This window comes from Gavialis gangeticus, unplaced genomic scaffold (genome assembly GCF_001723915.1).
Source record: "Gavialis gangeticus isolate Ggan-Ray unplaced genomic scaffold, GavGan_comp1, whole genome shotgun sequence".
Lineage (NCBI taxonomy): Eukaryota > Metazoa > Chordata > Crocodylia > Gavialidae > Gavialis > Gavialis gangeticus.
This window is the reverse complement of record NW_017729004.1, coordinates 5,744,625-5,756,476: the sequence shown is the minus strand read 5'-3', so window position 1 is coordinate 5,756,476 and position 11,852 is coordinate 5,744,625. Positions and strand designations below refer to the sequence as shown.

The 11,852-nt window shown below is 52.1% G+C and overlaps 1 protein-coding gene across 2 annotated transcripts in view; it reads right to left on the bottom strand.

The window, feature by feature from the left end:
• Nucleotides 1-11,852, bottom strand: part of GJC2 (gap junction protein gamma 2) — a 61,239-nt gene that overhangs the window by 42,682 nt on the left and 6,705 nt on the right. Inside the window, exon 1 of one of the 2 annotated variants that reach the window (XM_019508050.1) lies at nt 5,346-5,404. The exons of the other annotated variant lie outside the window; for it this stretch is intronic. The gene's annotated coding sequence lies outside the window, so the exon portion shown is untranslated. Of the gene's footprint in view, nt 1-5,345; nt 5,405-11,852 lie in introns of those variants that run through there. 2 annotated transcript variants of the gene reach the window in all.

Genomic DNA, 11,852 nt, shown 5'->3' with positions numbered 1-11,852 from the left:
AAATAGGTCTGATATTATTAGTCCCAACCACGATCAGAGCCTTGCTATGCTAGACTGTGTACTCCTAGACACAGCCAGAGATGGTCCCCGGCCTCAAGACTTTATAATAAATAGGGACAGGTCAGTAATTCAGCAGCAGGTAAAGGGGTTGGTAGTTTATTGCAGGTTAACAGCTCCAAGGTAAGTGTCTGTGGGCAGGCTCTTATCCTATGGTAAGTGAGAGTTAAACTGTGGTCATCTTGCCATGTTTCATTGAGGGATGAACCACTGTGGCTTAGTTTGCACTTACCATGAGATAAGAGTGAACACACAGGCAGCTACTGCAAAGTAGCTGACATACTGTAAAGCAAAGCTCCCTTTGACCTTGGAGTAAATTGTTCATCTGTCCATGCCCAAAGTTGACAAGAACCAGGCACGAGGGGAAACTGAGGCTCAGGAAGGTGAAGTGACCTGCCAATGGGGACAGAGTGGCCAAGCTGGGAACAGGGTCCAGCTTCATGGGCCTCTGCCCAGCACCCACCCATTGGGCTATACTGCATGCCAGTTTGGCAACTGGAGACAGCTGCTAATGGCAGTGGTGTGGCTCCCAGTCTACACTGGTGCATTCATCTGCCTCCATCTTGTTTCCCTGCTTCCCCCACTCAAACCTTCTCCTTTTCCCCTCCCTTCTCTTCTTCACCTCTACTGATGTCCTCGAGTCCATGCCTGCATCGTCTCCTGCCTTGGTGACGGTAGTCTTCCCCACAAGCCCCCCAGACTTCTCTAAGGAGTGGAGCAAAGCCGATCTACCTTCTCCCAAAGACCCCAGTGGCCTCCTAGCCACATCACGGTCCTGTTCAAAGTTTTAATGACTATAATCACAATCTTCCCTTTTTCTGCTCTTCCCCTTAAGATCTGCTTTGCTCATCTATCTGTTGACTCCCACCATCACTGCAAGAAGCTTCTCCTCTTCAGATCCTACCATCCAGAATGGCCCCCTCCATCTCTCCCACTTCCCTCCATCCCATCCTCTCCATCCCCCTTCCAAAATTTTGCTGAAAGCAAGCTTTCTTCCTCAGCCAACAACCTGTTATTCTTTGCTCTTGATTTTGTGATGGGCTGGCTGGCAGTGACTTAGCCCAGGGGTTTTGAAAGGGCAAAAGATGATTGGAAGACTTGGGATTCCCTTTCTGCACCAATCAGGCCCCAGAGACTCACCTCCCATGTCCCCTGATTGGCCCCTTGGGTCACCTGGAGGGGGATAAAAGGGGCAGTGTGGGCTGACTCAGGGGAGACCAGTGAGGGACAACAAGGAAGAAGCCTCACAGAGCTGGCAAGAGCTGAGCAAGCGGGGCAGGAGCAGTGCGTCAGAAGAGCCTGAAGGAGCAAGACCTACAGGCAGCAGTGGGACCCTCAGCAGCACGATATGCAGCCAGCAGGAGAGGCTCCCGCTGGGCTCCAGGATCCCTGGGAGAGGCTGCGGCCAGCAGGAGAGGCTCCCCTGCTCCAGCAAGGATCTGAGCAGCAACCTGAGAGGTTCCTAGCTCTGCTTCCAGCTCCTCCAATCAGAGGCCAGGCAGCTTGACATGAGGCTGGGGGTCCAGGAAGGTCAAGGCCCCCAGCAGGCTGGAGCAGTGCCACCAGTGGTGGCTGTGCAGTAGTCCTGCTACCATGTGGGAGACCTGGGTTCAAGTCCTAGGTGAGGTAACCTGGGGTGAGTGAGCTACCAAGAAGCAAAACTTCTTGCAGTGGAAAGGGGCCTTTGTGCTTTCTCCCTCTCCAGGTACAAAGGCCCTATATTTCCTTGTCATTTGACATTTTGCATTTTGTGCCTTTTTATATTTTACCAACCCGTATCAATTGTTCTGCTGTTTGTGTTTGATATTTTGTTAACCCCTGTTTTTTGTCAGTGTTTGTAAGTGTCTAACCTTTGTTGAATCCGGCCCCTAGTATCCACTATACCCTCTGATTTATGCCTGTTATGTTCCCAGTATTAAAAGGTATATGGTTAAGTCCCCACTGGTGGTCTGGCTCTGCTCTATAGGGGGAGGAGAGTCTCTATACTTCCCACAGCGCTTGTGTACCTGCTTTGATCCCTTCAATTGGAGAGGGGGTACTTCTTGGAGTACCGCCCAGGTTACAATTTAATTACCCTCTGGCCACATCCAAGAAATGAAATTTCCAAAGCCCAGCAGAAAATTAAAATGCCATTGCTGGCTTTGAGAATGGGGCTTTCGTTTCCTGCCTTCCTCTGCTGGCCACCCATTTTCAAAGCACTGAGAGAGACAAACCCAGAGCCTTTCAGACACTAAATCACATTGCTTGACTCATAACGTGGCCAGCTCAACTACACCTAGTTCCAGCTATTGAAATGAAGGCGACCGTCTCCCTCCCACAGGAACTGACCCTCGCATTGTCCTCCAGGCCTGTGGAAGCTATGATGACATATGAGCAATATTGTCTGCTATTTCTTTCCAGCCTTATTTTGCTGAGACTGAAATTCCAGTTTGGGGGATGAAACAGCTCAGGGGACTGAGGATGGGGTATGGAGATTCACCTTAGCAGAGAGGCCAAGGGGTGGATGGTAATGGAGAGTGAACTGGATGTTTCATCTCTGGTGCTAGCCTCTTTAGCCAGAGGTAACCTGCGGGCATAGGAGTGCTTCAGGCCTGCACCTATATAACTAGTTAGTTACTAGACGGCAACAACACATCATTAGTAGGGTAAAATTAACCCATCTCACGATGACCTAAACCCAGCTCATATTCCCTTATTGTTATATTTAAGGGGAATTCTGTCTTAGAGGCGATGGAGATAAACTATTCTCGGTGGCTGGAGGAGGCAGAACTGGGAGCATTGGCCACAAGCTGCAGACAAGGAAATGTAGGTTGGAGATGAAAATGAAATTTTTGAAGCTGAGGGTGATTAAGCACTGGAACAGGCTGCCGGGGGAAGTTGTGGAGTCTCCATCCCTAGAAATTTTCAAGACCTGGTTGGACAGACACTTGGCTGGGGTGGTTGAGTCAGGGATGCTCCTGCCTGGAGCCGGGGGATGGACAAGATGATCTTGTGAGGTCCCCTCCAGCCCTATTTTCCTATGATCCTGTGGCACTCAGCTCTACATACCCAATCTTGATGAGTTTTATTGGACCCACATGCTGACAAACATGATACAGGGCAAATGACTTCCTTTTGCAGCTCCCAAGACCAGGTCTTCACAAGGCTGGAATGGCAGCAAGTATCATATGCATCTTTGATAGGCCAAACAACAAACCAGCCCAAGTGCCCCATCTGAGGGCATGTCCGATACTGATGCCACAGGACCATAGGAAAGTGCAGGCACAATGTAATGGAGCTCTCTCCACTTGGTTGGAAATAATCCCAATAGCTGTGAAATGGGCATTGGTGGGATGTTACCAATTTGCTAATTTTTTCTGCATATCTCGGCAGCTTACCTTAATTAAAACCACTGAAAGGACTACAGTGCTGGGGAGCACCCGCTCATGCACCGTGCTCTCCAAGGGAGCAAAACAGCTCCTGTGTCCTCGGGCAAGACTGTTATTTTTTGCAAAATTAATCTGCACTCCTGGAACGTGGAGCTGGCACGAAACAAGGCCCATCCTGAATTCCTCTGGATGAATGAATCCACATCCAGGCACAGGGTGATGTCACCTTCCTGCATGCCGAGGGGAGCTCCTCCCTGCAGCCTCTGGCCCTCTTTGGACAGCCTCTGCCTCCGCTGCAAATATTTGCTTTGGCCTGTTCTTGGGAAGCCTCCGACTGTGGGGAGCTGCAGCAGGGCAGGCTCTGAGCAGCACTCCAGCTCAGCTCATTACTCAGCCATGGACTCCCCAGCCGACACCTTCCCACTTGCAGCAACAAAGGCCATTTTTCCCCTTCCCCTTCCCCTGGCTCGTAGCTGGGTGAGTAATGCCACCATCCCCTTTAAATAGAGCCACCTCCAAATGCACCAGCTTAAATCCAGTCACTCTGCTAACATCAACTGAGTGACTCTTGAGTTCACATCTGGCCTGGAGACTCCAGATGAAACCTTTCTGGGAGCCTACTTTTCATGGCCCAGCTAGGAGCCCTCTCCTCTCTCATCCAACCACTCCAGCCTGACCTGGAGGGTGGACGGCATAGTGGGTTTGGGAAAAGGGTTAGTATGCCCATCTACCCCAATGCAGCATCCACACATCTCACGCATGTGGATTTGATCCTTATAACATCCTGCGGAGATGCAGGGCCATCATAATCCTCCCTTTAAAAGGCTGAGGAGGGTGACAGGCTGAATTGCCACAGGTTACACAGGACATCTCTGGCTGAGCCAGGAACTGAGTTGAGGTCTCCCGTGTCACTGTCCTGCGTGGTGACCCCTAAGCCATCCCCCTCTAAGAGCCAGAGTCACCACCCACCATTCAGGAATTGGGAAATAGGTCTCCATGTCTCAATTTTCATCTAAAGCACAGACTCTTGTTGTGTCACAGGAACATTTTTACACAACTATAACACCCTCATGACCATCTCTGCTAGGATCCTCTGAACCAGAGGATTGCTTCAGGCAAGAAATTCAACTGCTGGAGTCCCTGGCGCAGGTTTAAGGGCATAAGACTGTAGCAATAGGGAGAAAAATGCAAGCCTCTAAAGCTGGTGCCGAACCAACTGCTTGGGGAAGGGGGTTCGTTTTCTCGTCCTTTCTGCTTTGGTTATTTCAAACTTCTCAAAATCCCCATTGCCCAAGGAGCATCGGTTCAGGTCCATACCCGAGCTCGCCTCATCTACTTGATGCTCTCTCCGTACATTAAGTTTCAGACGCAGCAACATCTCCCAGCCTGAGAGCACCGGGCCATTCACTGTAATTAAAGGTATATAGACACACGGGAGGGGAAGGGGCCACCCTGATCATTGAGACCAGGGTTTTGTATTGTGGAGCGACTGTTCATCTGTGATTCCTAGAAACCTAGTGTTCACGTGCCTCAGATACACCAAACCATGGCACAAGTACAAAGCTGGGGAGTCAGCATCTAGCATCCTCCTGCTGTGCCGGCATAGAGGCAATGATTTAAAACGAGCTCAGAGCACGTTATACCCACGCGTGCACCAGCAGCAGTACAACAGCACAAGCTCGGGTGCCCAGAAGACCGGCAAACCAAAGAGCAAGGGATGCAAGCATGTGAGGGGAGACCCTCTCAGCCGAACCTCTGACTTCCTTTCTGCAGGTCCCGTTTGACACCCCTCCAAGCAGCGCATAAAGCAGAGGCCAGGTTTCCAGCTCCCCCCCAGCAACAGCAAAGCCCCAGACGTCGCACAGAGCAAATCTCCAAGGCAAGAGCAAAAAAAGAAAAGCCAAAATGACACCCCCTTACCTCCCAGAAACAGCAGGGATAGGCAGTCGGTGCAACCACAGCTGGAAAGTCCAGCTTAGGCTTCAACTCCCGCTCTCATTTCTCATAGCGATGCCTTGAATCAGTCGGCGACACATGCGATCGGTGTGCCCCGTAGCCAGCTCTGCTGGGGCGGTGCCACGATCAATGCACGCGTGAACCATCTCTCCCCACCGCACACGACAGCTTCCAGTGCATGAATTTGCCTTAAGCAATTAGACGGGGTTTGGCTTCCAGGCTTCTCCTGGCAACATGCTTCCCCTGCATCTGGGAAGGGTATTTGCGGCCCAGGTATGATGCAGAGTCTGCACCCCTTTGGCTTCAGCTGTATCTCAGGGCACCTGCTTCAGGTCACGCTTTTGTTCTTCCTTCTGCCCCCGTGGCTGGAAGCTGCTTTGTGCCAGCGGCGCGTGGTCTGATCCCAGGCACCTCTCGTCGCAGCCGATCTGGGGGACGTGCCTTGTTTCAATCCAACAATGCCTCGTTGAGATGTCGCGTGCGGCTTGCACGTTCTTCCCAGCCTGGATGCCCTTGGAGAAGTGGTTACATCTGGGGAGAAGAGCTGCTCCCTCAGATAGCCGACACCACGTCAATCAGCTACGTATTGCTGTGTATACCCATTGTCTGCTGCGTGCCAGCCCTTAACCTTGGCATTGCCACCGGGAGCCAGCACAGATCTGCTTCTGCGGCGCACTCTCCAAGGCACGTAGCATTTTCTGGCTTTTCGTCCCTGGCGTTTTCTGAGCGCCGCTGGCCTGGTGCATTGCAGCACTGACCAAGCCCAAGCAGAAACGCCTCTGCTCGTGATCACATCAGAGACATCTGCCTGGCAAGATGGCGATGACCCCTATCTTTTAATGCTACACCGTGCTCGTGGAAGGGGATAGCTGGGTGGTCCTACCCTGACACTGCAGGCACCGGGAGCGCATGGCACAAGCAATAGCAATGCAGGCTTACTTGTATTTTCCAGCCCTGAGAAACTAGACCAGAGGTACAAGCAGCCCCTCGGACACCTTGGGTCCAAGGTGCGTCTGAACCCATGCTCCTCATCAGAGCAGAGGTGCCTGGCTCCAGGCTGTGCACCGGGCGCCTCCATCACCTTGGCATCCAGAGCATGCAGAGGAGCGGTGCCCAAAACCATTGTGGCGCTGAGTTCAGCACAGCACGGCACCCACAATCACTTCCCCTCCAAAAGCCAGCCTGCCACAGGGCCCACCTGGCCTAGCGAGTAGATGACTGGCCCAGGAAGTGGATCTGGGGTCTCAGCCTAAGGGGAACCAAACCCAACAGTGCCCTCGCCACCAACCTCCGCAATGACATGGGTGGGGGCACCCTCCACACCCCCTGCTGAAGCTGGGCCATTGGACTTGATCATCAGAAAGTGTCTTGACACCCACCTTGCTGGGGTTATTTGACCCCTGGCGGTCTTTCCAGACCATGTGCAGAAGGGCTGGACCTGATGATCTGTAAGGTCCCTTTTAACAGCTATGAAACTACGGACAGACAAGCAGGCAGAAGGAGAAGAAGAGGGAGCCTGACTCTGTAGGCCAGAGATGAGGGTACTCCCCTGGGAGAGGAAAGCCCTGGGTTCCTGCCCCCCTCCCCAGCCTGAGCTATTTCTGTGTTTTATCCGTGGCCATCTAATGTGGGATGCATGAATCGTCCTGGCACCAGAGACCACAACCCAGGGCTCCTTGGGAAGTGCCCCAAGCACGAGGCCACAGAGACAGACTCCCTCTTCATAGAAACCCACAAGCAATAGCAGTACAGGCTTACTTGAATCATAGAAGTGAGGGTTGAAGGGAGCTCAGGAGGTCACATCTAGTCCAATGTCCTGCTCCAAGCAGGACCAGCCCCAGCTACATCCCAGCCATGGCTTTGTCTAGCCGGGTCTTAAAAACATCCAAGGATGTAGAGTCCACCTCCTCTCTGGGTAACCTGTTCCAGTGCTTTATTACCCTGCTAATAAGAAAGTTTTTCCTGATATCTAACTTAAACTTCCCTTGCTGCAACTTGAGCCCATTGCTCCTTGCCCTGCTGTCTGCCCCCACTGAGACCAGCCCCGCTCCATCCTCTTTGCAGCCCCCCTGCAGGGAGGTGAAGGCTGCTATTCAATCCCCCTCAGTCATCTCTTCTCCAGATTAAATAAGCCCAGTTCCCTCAGCCTCTCCTCACCAGTCCTGTCCCCCAGCCCTCGAACCATTTTTATCCCCTCCACTGGACTCTCCCCAATGTGTCCACATCCTTTCTGTCGTGGGGGGCCCACAACTAGACACAGGACTCCAGATGTGGCTTCCCCAATGCTGAATAGAGGGGAAAAATCACTTCTCTCAATCTGATCGGTCTTCTTCTACCACTTGGACCCTTACACTCCTGGCTGTCCATGGGACCACATCATCGGTGGGATGGGGGCACCCCCAGCCAGCCTGCCCCATAAACTGGATGGTCAGAGCAGTCTCCTGAGAGGTGCGGGTCTGAACCTCTACAGCAGCGGTACTTCACCTTTTTAGATGCAAGGGCCCCTTGGAAAAACCCCAGCTCTTGGCTGTCACTAGTTTTTAAAAGATCTCACAACCCCCTGGTTGAGGATCAGTGCCCTACAAGCTACGAGGACACAAACCGCACATTTCCCAAACCCTAAACAATAGGGTATGGAGCAACCACAACTTTACATGCAAGCCAGAGGGGTGGTTGCCACTTTGTGCTGCACCCCGTGGTACTATTAGCAGTTGCCCCCATTTAGCCAACCTCTCTACATCCCCACCAGATCGAGCGTCAGCCTGCGCGGACCTGGAGGACCTCCCAGCTCTGTTTTGGATCGTGGTGGAAGTTAGATGGCTCAGAAGCCAATGCCTCGGCACCTAGGGAGACGTCCAAGCCAAAATGGAGGTGCCGGAGGGGACTTGAAGGGGATAAGTGGGGTTAATCTGGATCATTTTGTGAGATTTAGGTGTCTGCATGGCACTAAGTGCTGTTTAGGTTCATCCTGCGGAGCACGTTTGCACACCTACGAGTGCTAACACTGCACAGCACCCTGGGGCACCTTTGAAAGGATCTCACGGCAGCTTGGGGTGCCACAGCACCCTGACCTAGAATCGCTGCTCCAGCTGCTACTCAAGGTGTAAGAGGAGGACCGACAGGAAGACGTCCACCTTTGATGGCACCGTGCTGAGCGCAAACTGGAAAGGACAGAGGGCTCGACAAAACGAGGGGCCAAGCAGCGATCGCATCAACAAGCACCAAACTCCACCGCTTCCCTCCCCAAAAAGGCTCAGTTCAGCAGCTTGGGAGCACTTCTGGGGAAGAAGAGGGGGGAAACAGTTGCGACAGGGAGGAAATGGGAATTTGCACATTTGCAGCAAAACTGTTTGACTATTTCTGTCGGCAGAGCGCAGAGGAAATAGCTGGGCTGGGTGACAAGCGGTACCATTGTCCAGGGCAGGAAAAAGGCAATGCAAGTACAGCCGCGATGACTTTGTTAAACATTCAGATTTGATCCAGTCTCGTTTTGCTGAAGTCTGGCTGTCTGTTAGCGCAGGGAGGAGTATTTTTCCACAGCGATGGCCAATGCCAAGTCAATCGAATGGCTCTCTCTGGATTTTGTGGGGCATGGGATCACATCCTTATAGCCTCTGGGTTAAAAGATGCTTTGTCCTGCTTTAAATGATGAAAATGTGTTGGAGTTGGTGCCCTGCAAATTGCAGAATAAGCTAAAAGTTGAAGAGGAGGATTATTGACATTAAAAAATCAAAATAGATCTATTAGGATGTGCACCGAGATGTCTCGGAGCGCTCACCCAGCTAACAGGGGATTAGAAGGAGCAGGGATATTGCATATAGGAAGCCCGGTTGCATCATAAGGAGCCGCCGTGGATCTCACTGCCAGCAGTGTTTGGCGAGATCTGGATGGTCCTCACCACTCCCATGTCTGCCCATCTCCCCACACCTGCTCTCAAGCCCTTGGTTTGCAGTAGGTTCGAGAAAGGCCACCGACAACCAGTCCAGAGCAGCCTCATGAGCAAAGTGCTAATGTCTGGCACCTGTCACTTAGCAAAGTTTTTGTCCCCAAAGCCGCAGGTGTTGAGGGAGCCAAGGTTAGCACTGGAGCCTGTGGGACTGGTACGAGGGAAGGTGTTTTTGGCAACAACATCTTCATGAAGCCAAGCTCGTTCATCCTTGACTCTATCTTGGTGGGTCTCGGCTCACAAGGGCTGGATGCGACTTGATCGAGGAGATGCCAAACGGAGTCGCCCCGTTTTTAAGTGAAGGACAAAGCAGACTAATGACGGGGTGTCCTTCCTATGGCACGACAGGCTCTGCCCATTGATAAAGGGCCAAAGATCGGCCTACAAAGGCTGGGTTTGAAAAGGATGAGAGCTTCCCTTGGCAACAGCGGGCATGAAGCACCCGATGGCTTGGGGTGGAAGCTCCCTTCTTTTTTTCCATTGCCTGGGACTTCCGAATCAGAAGTTAACAAGAGGGAAAAAACAAAGGTATGTCTTCACAAAACCAAGAAGCTGTGGTGAGCCTGAGGCTCAGAAAGGAAGAGGAGCCAAGATTTCGTCTTCAGAGAGGAAGTAAAAAATGGAGGGATGGCCATGGCCAACCTGCCATTCATGACTGTGCATAATGATTCCCGCACACACCTAGCATGGAGAAACCTGCTTATCCAAACATACAGGGCCTGGTCCTTATGGCAACACATGTAGCGGAAGTGCATGTGATCTAGCAAGTGTGCATATGGGTGGATGCATGTCCACGTGCATGTAGCGGACCGCGAGGAAAAAGCACTGCAGTTTGAGCTCTGGCATCCAGGACTTTCCGAAAGTCTTAACTGTTGCAAAGCAAAACAGGGAGAATATAGTAGGAAGTATGTGTGAGCATTGGCTCGAAGAAGGGCAGGAGCCAGGTTTGTGGCTGGTATCAACTAGCACGAGTCCTTGGCTGTTACCAGCATCCCTCTGATCTACTTCATATTGCAGGGCTGGATCCGTAGATTCATCCGGAAAGTGTGCATCACCCCTTTTATTAGTTTTCCAAGCCAAGTCATTTTGGGGGTGGAGGGAGGTCAGAAGATATACAGAAGCATGCAACAGCCCTGGTAGAAATCTCTGTCTCGTGTATAAAAATCTTAGTAACCGCACCTGGGGCTAGCAGCATTGAAATTACCACAGGTGGCCAGTTACCTACCACAAAGAGCCCTGGACGCAAAGTCTGAGTCGAATCAACCCTGTTCTCAGCATTCGATGATGCACGAATTCATCTGATTCAGGTGCTGGGGTGCAAAAGGAGCAATCAGTGAATTAAAACGTGCAATCTCTCCAAGGAGAACTTGCAAACTTCTCTGCCCTGCCAAGTCCTCCCCGGCTAGGCTTACAAGTGGGTGTCCTGCAGCCACTGCCTGGGGATGAGCATTTTGGAAAACCAGGGGGCTTCATGTAGGGCATGCATGCAGGTCCGGCACAATCCTGCCATTTATCCACGTGCCCGAATGGACCCCGAGAAGAGCAGCCTTCTTTGCACATCTGAGTTTGCTGACGTGATTCACTAATCCAGCTGCTCGGGCTGCCTGTTTCCTGCTGTTTCATTCTTGAAAACAGCCGGAGGAATCTCTCAAGGACTTCTCCAGCCCAGGCACCTCCGGGAGTGACTCACAACGAGCCGACGTCAATGACGTGTCATTAAAATGCCGCTTGCCCACGGTCGTGGCTAGTCCCTGACTTATTCCACCACCGTTAAATTAGGAACAGACGCACAGATGGAAAGTTTGCTCGTTAAGGGAGGACGCCGCCCCACCTAGTGGCAAAAACAGGGATTTGGGGTGATAGGAGAGAGCATCCTCTTTGGCCCTCTCGTCCGCTGCGCGTTCGGTGCCAACCCGCCGAGGGATCTCTTAGCTTCCCTTTGTTTTGGCAGCTGTGGCTTTTTTTGCTCCTTGCTGTTGTAGTCTCAGGGTCAGAAATCTGTCAGCGAGAGCAGCAGAGAGTCCTGGAGGTCTGCGGGTTGGACCCTGCCAGCCCCGAGGTGCACTGTCTGTCCCTGTGGCTGGGAAGTGGCACCTGGGGCTCTCCAGTTCCACCTTACCCCGATGTTGCTGGTGTCATACGACTGCCGCTGCAGCTGCCTCCTTAGCAGGGCAACCAGACAGTGCGGGCCTGCTCCAGGGTCTCTTATAGTCGATAGGAGCTTATTCGTGGACTTTAGTGACTTCTGGTTTGGAACCAAAGGGCCAGAAGCTGTAAATACCATATTTCCTTGTATATAACCCACCCTTGAATATAACAGGCACCCCTGTTTTTGAAGGAAAAAAGATTTTATATTGGGTAAGTATCTGAGCAACAGCAGCTAGGGAGCCAAGCCCACTTAGGTGCTTAGAGTCTCAAAACTGCCCTGTAGGCATCACCATTTTTTGCTAGCAGTTTCCTAGATGTCCAACATGTTGCCTATGCTTGTGACTAGAACTGCTTCAGGTACTGGGTTAGGGGTGCAC